Below are 11,289 nucleotides of genomic sequence, written 5' to 3'. Positions count from 1 at the left end.
TATCTGTATTAACATGGAAATAGCTACACTTCTATCTGTATGAACATGGAAATAACTTCACCGCTATCTGTATGAATATGGAAAGATCTACACCGCTATCTGTTTAAACATGGAAATATCTACACCGCTACCTGTAAACATGGAAATATCAGCACCGTTATCTGTATGAACATGGAAATATCTACACAGCCATCTGGATGAAAATGGAAATAGTTACACCGCTATCTGTATGAACATGGAAATAGCTTCACCGCTATCTGTATGAACATGGAAATATCTACACCGCTATCTGTATGAACATGGAAATATCTACACCGCTATCTGTATGAACATGGAAATATCTTCACCGCCATATGTATGAACATGAATATATCTACACAGCCATCTGGATGAACATGGAAATATCTACACCGCTATATGTATGAACATGGAATTAGCTACACCGCTATCTGTATGAACATGGAAATATCTACACCGCTATCTGTATGAACATGGAAATATCTATACCGCTATCTGTATGAACATGGAAATATCTTCAACGCCATCTGTATGAACATGGATATATCTACACAGCCATCTGGATGAACATGGAAATATCTACACCGCTATCTGTATGAACATGGAAATATCTACACCACAATCTGTGTAAACATGCATACATCTTCACCGCTATCTGTATAAACATGGAAATATCTACACCGCTATCTGTTTGAACATGGAAATATCTACTCCGCTATCTGCATGAAAATGGAAATATCTACACAGCTATCTGCATATACATGGAAATATCTACAAAGCTATTTCTTTACACATGGAAATAACTACACCGCTATCTCTATTAACATGGAAATATCTACACCGCCGACTGTATGAACATGGAAATATCTGCACCGCCATCTGTATGAACATATAAATATCTAGACCGCAATCTGTATTAAGATGGAGATATCTACACCGCTATCTGTATAAAAATGGAAATATCTACACCGCTATCTGTATAAACATGGAAATATCTACACCGCTATCTGTATAAACATGGAAATATCTACACCGCTACCTGTATAAACATGGAAATATCAGCACCGCTATCTGTATGAACATGGAAATATCTACACCGCTATCTGTATGAACATGGAAATATCTACACCGATATCTGTATGAACATGGAAATATCTTCACCGCCATCTGTATGAACATAGATATATCTACACAGCCATCTGGATGAACATGGAAATATCAGCAACGCTGTCTGTATGGACATGGAAATATCTACACCGCTATCTGTTTGAACATGGAAATATCTAAACCGCTATCTGCCTGAAAATGGAAATATCTACACATCTATCTGCATATACATGGAAATATCTACAAAGCTATCTCTTTACACATGGAAATAACTACACCTCTATCTCTATAAACATGGAAATAACTATACCGCCATCTGTATGAACATGGAAATATCTGCACCGCCATCTGTATTAGCATACAAATATCTACACCGCCATCTGCATTAAGATGGAGATATCTACACGGCTATCTGAATAAACTTGGAAATATCTACACCGCTATCTGTATAAACATGGAAATATCTACACCGCTATCTGTATAAACATGGAAATATCTACACCGCTACCTGTATAAACATGGAAATATCAGCATCGCGATCTGTATGAACATGGAAATATCTACACAGCCATCTGGATGAACATGGAAATATCTACACCGCTATCTGTATGAACATGGAAATAGCTACACCTCTATCTGTATGAAAATGGAAATAACTACACCGCTATCTGTATGAACAGGGAAAGATCTACACCGCTATCTGTAGGAACATGGAAATATCTTCACCGCCATCTGTATGAACATGGATATATCTACACAGCCATCTGGATGAACATGGATATATCTACACCGTTATCTGTATGAACATGGAAATATCTACACCGCTATCTGTGTAAACATGCATACATATTCACCGCTATCTGTATAAACATGGAAATGTCTACACCGCTATGTGTATGAACATGGAAATATCTACACCGCTATCTGTTTGAACATGGAAATATCTACACCGTTATCTGCATGAAAATGTAAATATCTACACAGCTATCTGCATATACATGGAAATATATACAAAGCTATTTCTTTACACATGGAAATGTGTACACCGCTATCTCTATAAACATGGAAATATCTGCACCGCCATCTGTATGAACATGGAAATATCTGCACCGCCATCTGTATGAACATATAAATATCTACACCGCCATCTGTATTAAGATGGAGATAACTACACCGTTATCTGTATAAACATGGAAATATCTACACCGCTATCTATATAAACATGGAAATATCTACACCGTTATCTGTATAAACATGGAAATATCTACACCGCTACCTGTATAAACATGGAAATATCACCACCGCTATCTGTATGAACATGGAAATATCTACACAGCCATCTGAATGAACATGGAAATATCTACAACGCTATCTGTATTAACATGGAAATAGCTACACCGCTATCTGTATGAACATGGAAATATCTACGCCACTATCTGTATGAACATGGAAATAACTACACCACTATCTGTATGAACATGGAAATGTCTTCACCGCCATCTGTATGAACATGGATATATCTACACAGCCATCTGGATGAACATGGAAATATCTACACCGCTAGCTGTATGAACATGGAAATAGCTACACTGCTATCTGTATGAACATGGAAATATCTACACCGCTATCTGTATGAACATGGAAATATCTACACCGCTATCTGTATGAACATGGAAATATCTTCACCGCCATCTGTATGAACATGGATATATCTACACAGCCATCTGGAAGAACATGGATATATCAACACCGCTATCTGTATGAACATGGAAATATCTACAACGCTATCTGTTTTAACATGCATACATCTTCACCGCTATCTGTATAAACATGGAAATATCTACACCGCTATCTGCATGAAAATGGAAATATCTACACAGCTATCTGCATATACATGGAAATATCTACAAAGCTATTTCTCTACACATGGAAATACCTACACCGCAATCTATATAAACATGGAAATATCTACACCGCCATCTGTATGAACATGGAAATATCTGCACCGCCATCTGTATGAACATATAAATATCTAGACCGCCATCTGTATTAAGATGGAGATATCTACACCGCTATCTGTATAAACATGGAAATATCTACACCGCTATCTGTATAAACATGGAAATATCTACACCGCTATCTGTATAAACATGGAAATATCTACACCGCTACCTGTATAAACATGGAAATATCAGCACCACTATCTGTATGAACATGGAAATATCTACACCGCTATCTGTATGAACATGGAAATATCTTCACCGCCATCTGTATGAACATGGATATATCTACACAGCCATCTGGACGAACATGGAAATATCAGCACCGCTATATGTATGAACATGGAATTAGCTACACCGCTATCTGTATGAACATGGAAATATCTACACCGATATCTGTATGAACATGGAAATATCTACACCGCTATCTGTATGAACATGGAAATATCTTCACCGCCATCTGTATGAACATGGATATATCTACACTGCCATCTGGATGAACATGGAAATATCTACACCGCTCTCTGTATGAACATGGAAATATCTACACCGCTATCTGTGTAAACATGCATACATCTTCACCGCTATCTGTATAAACATGGAAATATCTACACCGCTATCTGTATGACCATGGAAATATCTACACCGCTATCTGTTTGAACACGGAAATATCTACTCCGCTATCTGCATGAAAATGGAAATATCTACTCAGCTATCTGCATATACATGGAAATATCTACAAAGCTATTTCTTTACACATGGAAATAACTACACCGCTATCTCTATTAACATGGAAATATCTACACCGCCATCTGTATGAACATGGAAATATCTGCACCGCCATCTGTATGAACATATAAATATCTAAACAGCCATCTGTATTAAGATGGAGATATCTACACCGCTATCTGTATAAACATGGAAATATCTACAACGCTATCTGTATAAACATGGAAATATCTACAACGCTATCTGAATAAACATGGAAATATCTACACCGCTACCTGTATAAACATGGAAATATCAGCACCACTATCTGTATGAACATGGAAATATCTACACAGCCATCTGGATGAACATGGAAATATCTACACCGCTATCTGTATTAACATGGAAATAGCTACACCGCTATCTGTATGAACATGGAAATATCTACACCACTACCTGTATGAACATGGAAATATCTACACCGCTATGTGCATGAACATGGAAATACCTTCACCGCCATCTGTATGAACATGGATATATCTACACAGCAATCTGGAAGAATATGGAAATATCTACACCGCTATCTGTATGAACATGGAAATAGCTACACCTCTATCTGTATGAACATGGAAATATCTACACAGCCATCTGTATGAACATGGAAATATCTACACCGATATCTGTATGAACATGGATAGATCTATACCGCTATCTGTATGAACATGGAAATATCTTCACCGCCATCTGTATGAACATGGATATATCTACACAGCCATCTGGATGAACATGGATATATCTCCACCGCTATCTGCATGAACATAGAAATATCTACACCGCTATCTGTGTAAACATGCATACATCTTCACCGCTATCTGTATAAACATGGAAATGTCTACACCCCTATGGATATGAATATGGAAATATCTACACCGCTATCTGTTTGAACATGGAAATATCTACACCGCTATCTGCATGAAAATGTAAATATCTACACAGCTATCTGCATATACATGGAAATATCTACAAAGCTATTTCTTTACACATGGAAATATCTACACCGCTATCTCTATAAACATGGAAATATCTACTACGCCATCTGTATGAACATGGAAATATATGCACCGCCATCTGTATGAACATATAAATAACTACACCGCCATCTGTATTAAGATGGAGATATCTACACCGCTATCTGTATAAACATGGAAATATCTACACCGCTATCTGTATAAACATGGAAATATCTACACCGCTATCTGTATAAACATGGAAATATCTACACCGCTACCTGTATAAACATGGAAATATCACCACCGCTATCTGTATGAACATGGAAATATCTACACAGCCATCTGAATGAACATGGAAATATCTACAATGCTATCTGTATGAACATGGAAATAGCTACACCGCTATCTGTATGAACATGGAAATATCTACACCGATATCTCTATGAACATGGAAATATCTACACTGCTATCTGTATGAACATGGAAAAAGCTATACCGCTATCTGTATGAACATGGAAATATCTACACCGCTATCTGTATGAACATGGAAATATCTACACCGCTATCTGTATGAACATGGATATATCTACACAGCCATCTGGATGGACATGGAAATATCTACACCGCTATCTGCATGAACATGGAAATATCTACACCGTTATCTGTTTAAACATGCATATATCTTCACCTCAATCTGTATAAGCTTGGAAATATCAACACCGCTATCTGTATGAAGGCGGAAATATCTACACCGCTTACTGTTTGAACATGGAAATATCTAAACCGCTATCACCATGAAAATGGAATATTTACACAGCTATCTGCTTATACATGGAAATGTCTACACAGCTATCTCTTTACACATGGAAATAACTTCACCGCTATCTGTAGGAACATGGAAATATCTGCACCGCCATCTGTATGAACATGGAAATATCTGCACCGTCATCCGAATGAACATATAAATATCTACACAGCCATTTGTATTAAGATGGATATATCTACACAGCTATCTGTATAAACATGGAAATTTCTACACCGCTATCTGTATAAACATGGAAATATCTACACCGCTATGTGTAAAAACATGGAAATATCAGCACGGCTATGTGTATGAACATGGAAATATCAGCCCCTCTATCTGTATGAACATGGAAGTATCTACACCGCTATCTCTATGAACATGGAGGTATCTACACCGCTATCTGTTCGAACATGGAAATATCTAAACCGCTATCTACATGAAAATGGAAATATATACACAGCTATCTGCATATACATGGAAATATCTACACAGCTATCCCTTTACACATGGAAATAACTACACCGCTATGTGTATGAACATGGAAATATCTTCACCGCCATCTGTATGAACATGGATATATCTACACAGCCATCTGGATGAACATGGAATTATCTACACCGCTGTCTGTATGAACATGGAAATATCTACACCGCTATCTGTGTAAACATGCATACATCTTCACCGCTATCTGTATAAACATGGAAATATCTACACTGCTATCTATATGAACATGGAAATATCTACACCACTATCTGTTTGAACATGGAAATATCTACACCGCTATCTGCATGAAAATGGAAATATCTACACTGCTATCTGCATATACATGGAAATATCTACAAAGCTATCTCTTTACACATGGAAATAACTACAGCGCTATCTCTATAAACATGGAAATAGCTACACCGCCATCTGTATGAACATATAAATATCTACACCGCCATCTATATTAAAATGGAGATATCTACACCGCTATCTGTATAAACTTGGAAATATCTTCACCGCTATCTGTATAAACATGGAAATATCTACACCGCAGTCTGTATAAACATGGAAATATCTACACCGCTACCTGTATAAACATGGAAATATCAGCACCGCTATCTGTATGAACATGGAAATATCTACAGCGCTATCTCTATGAAAATGGAAATTTCTACACCGCTATCTGTATGAACATGGAAATAGCTACACCGCTATCTGTATGAACATGGAAATATCTACACCACTATCTGTATGAACATGGAAATATCTACACAGCTATCTGTATGAACATGGATATATCTACACAGCCATCTGGATGAACACGGAAATAACTACACCGCTATCTGTAAGAACATGGAAATATCTACACCGCAATCTGTGTAAATATGCATACATCTTCACCGCTATCTGTATAAACATGGAAATATCTACACCGCTATTTGTATGAACATGGAAATATCTACACCGCTATCTGTTTGAACATGGAAATATCTACAGCGCTATCTGCATGAAAATGGAAATATCTACACAGCTGTCTGCATATACATGGAAATATCTACACAGCTATCTCTTTACACATGGAAATAACTAAACCGCTCTCTCTATGAACATGGAAATATCTACACCGCCATCTGTATGAACATGGAAATTTCTGCACCGCCATCTGTATGAACTTATAAATATCTACACCGCGATCTGTATTAACATGGACATATCTACCCCGCTATCTGTATAAACATGGAAATATCTACACCTCTATCTGTATAAACATGGAAATATCTACACCGCTATCTGTATAAACATGGAAATATCTACAACGCTACCTGTATAAACATGGAAATATTAGCACCGATATCTGTATGAACATGGAAATATCTACACCGCTATCTGTATGAACATGGAAATATCTACACTGCTATCTGTATGAACATGGAAATATCTAAACCGCTATCTGTATGAACATGGAAATATCTACACCGCTATCTGTATGAACATGGATATATCTACACAGCCCTCTGGATGATCATGGAAATATCCACACCTCTATCTGTCTAAACATGCATACATCTTCACCGCTATCTGAATAAACATGGAAATATCTACACCGCTATCTGTATGAACATGGAAATATCTACACCGCTATCTGTTTGAAGATGGAAATATGTACTCAGCTATCTGCATGAAAATGGAAATATCTACACAGCTATCTGCATATACATGGAAATATCTACACAGCTATCTCTTTACACATGGAAATAACTACACCGCTATCTGTATGAACATGGAAATATCTACACCGCCATCTGTATGAACATGGAAATATCTGCACCGCCATCTGTATGAACATATAAATATCTACACCGCCATCTGTATTAAGATGGAGATATCTACACCGCTATGTGTATAAACATGGAAATATCTACACCGCTATCTGTATAAACATGGAAATATCTACACCGCTATCTGTATAAACATGGAAATATCTACACCGCTGCCTGTATAAACATGGAAATATCAGCACCGCTATCTGTATGAACATGGAAATATCTACACCGCTATCTGTATGAACATGGAAATATCTACACCGGTATCTGTATGAACATGGAAATAGCTACACCGTTATCTGTATGAACATGGGAATATCTACACCGCTATCTGTATGAACATGGAAATATCTACAGCGCTATCTGTATGAACATGGATATATCTACACAGCAATCTGGATGAACATGGAAATACCTACACCGCTATCTGTGTAAACATGCATACATCTTCACCGCTATCTGTATAAACATGGAAATATCTACACCGCTATCTGTATGAACATGGAAATATCTACACCACTATCTGCATGAAATTGGAAATATCTACACTGCTATCTGCATATACATTTAAATATCTACACAGCTATCTCTTTACACATGGAAATAACTACACCGCTATCTGTATGAACAAGGAAGTACCTACACCGCCATCTGTATGAACATGGAAATATCTGCACCGCCATCTGTATGAACATGGAAATATCTACACCACTATCTGTATGAACATGGAAATATCTACACCGCTATCTGTATGAACATGGAAATATCTACACAGCCATCTGTATGAACATGGAAATATCTGCACCGCCATCTGTATGAACTGATAAATATCTACACCGCCATCTGTATTAAGATGGAGATATCTACACCGCTATGTGAATAAACATGGAAATATCTACACCGCTATCTGTATAAACATGGAAATATCTACACCGCTATCTGTATAAACATGGAAATATCTACACCGTTACCTGTATAAACATGGAAATATCAGCACCGCTATCTGTATGAACATGGAAATATCTACAAAGCTATCTGTATGAACATGGAAATATCTACACCGCTATCTGTATGAACATGGAAATATCTACAAAGCTATCTGAATGAACATGGAAATATCTACACCGCTATCTGTTTGAACATGGAAATATCTACACCGCTATCTGTATGAACATGGAAATATCTACACCGCCATCTGTATGAACATGGAAATATCTGCACCGCCATCTGTATGAACATATAAATATCTACACCGCAATCTGTATTAAGATGGAGATATCTACACCGCTATCTGTATAAACATGGAAATGTCTACACCTCTATCTCTATAAACATGGAAACATCTACACCGCTATCTGTATAAACATGGAAATAACTACACCGCTACCTGTACAAACATGGAAATAGCACCGCTATCTGTATGAACATGGAAATATCTACACCGCTATCTCTATGAACATGGAAATATCTACACCGCTATCTGTTTGAACATGGAAATATCTACACCGCTATCTGCGTGAAAATGGAAATATCTACACTGCTATCTGCATATACATGGAAATATCTACACAGCTATCTCTTAACACGTGGAAATAACTACACCGCTCTCTGTATGAACATGGAAATATCTAAACCGCCATCTGTATGAACATGGAAATATCTGCACCGCCATCTGTATGAACATATAAATATCTACACCGCCATCTGTATTAAGATGGAGATATCTACACCGCTATCTGTATAAACATGGAAATATCTACACCTCTATCTGTATAAACATGGAAACATCTACACCGCTATCTGTATAAACATGGAAATATCTACACCGCTACCTGTACAAACATGGAAATAGCACCGCTATCTGTAAGAACATGGAAATATCTACACCGCTATCTGTATGAACATGGAAATATCTACACCGCTAACTGTATGAACATGGAAATACCTACACCGCTATCTTTACGAACATGGAAATATCTACAAAGCTATCTGAATGAACATGGAAATATCTACACCGCTATCTGTTTGAACATGTAAATATCTACACCGCTATGTACATGAAAATGGAAATATCTACAAAGCTATCTGCATATACATGGAAATATCTACACAGCTATCTCTTTACACATGGAAATAACTACACCGCTATATCTATAAACATGGAAATAACTACACCGCTATATCTATAAACATGGAAATATCTACACCGACTTCTGTATGTACATGGAAATATCTGCACCGACATCTGTATGAACATATAAATATCTACACCGCCATCTGTATTAAGAAGGAAATATCTAAACCGCTATCTATATAAACATGGAAATATCTACACCGCTGCCTGTATAAACATGGAAATATCAGCACCGCTATCTGTATGAACATGGAAATAGCTACACCGCTATCTGTATGAACATGGAAAAAGCTACACCGCTATCTGTGTAAACATGCATACATCCTCACCGCTATCTGTATAAAGATGGAAATATCTACACTGCTATCTGTATGAACATGGAAATATCTACACCACTATCTGCATGAAATTGGAAATATCTACACTGCTATCTGCATATACATTTAAATATCTACACAGCTATCCCTTTACACATGGAAATAACTACACCGCTATCAGTATGAACATGGAAATACCTACACCGCCATCTGTATGAACATGGAAATATTTGCACCGACATCTGTATGAACATATAAATATCTACACCGCCATCTGTATTAAGATGGAGATATCTACACTGCTATCTGTATAAACATGGAAATATCTACACCGCCATCTGTATGAACATATAAATATCTACACCACCATCTGTATTAAGAAGGAAATATCTAAACCGCTATCTGTATAAACATGGAAATATCTACACCGCTGCCTGTATAAACATGGAAATATCAGCACCGCTATCTGTATGAACATGGAAATATCTACACCGCTATCTGTATGAACATGGAAATAGCTACACCGCTATCTGTATGAACATGGATATATCTACACAGCCATCTGGATGAACATGGAAATAGCTACACCGCTATCTGTGTAAACACGCATACATCTTCACCGCTATCTGTATAAACATGGAAATATCTACACCGCTATCTGTATGAACATGGAAATATCTACACTGCTATCTGTATGAACATGGAAATATCTACACCGCTATCTGTTTGAACATGGAAATATCTACACCGCTATCTGTATGAACATGGAAATATCTACACCGCTATCTGTTTGAACATGGAAATATCTACACCGCTATCAGCGTGAAAATGGAAATATCTGCACTGCTATCTGCATATACATGGAAATAACTACACAGCTA

Source organism: Gorilla gorilla, chromosome 22, assembly GCF_029281585.2.
Source record: "Gorilla gorilla gorilla isolate KB3781 chromosome 22, NHGRI_mGorGor1-v2.1_pri, whole genome shotgun sequence".
NCBI lineage: Eukaryota > Metazoa > Chordata > Mammalia > Primates > Hominidae > Gorilla > Gorilla gorilla.
This window is presented reverse-complemented; position numbering follows the sequence as displayed.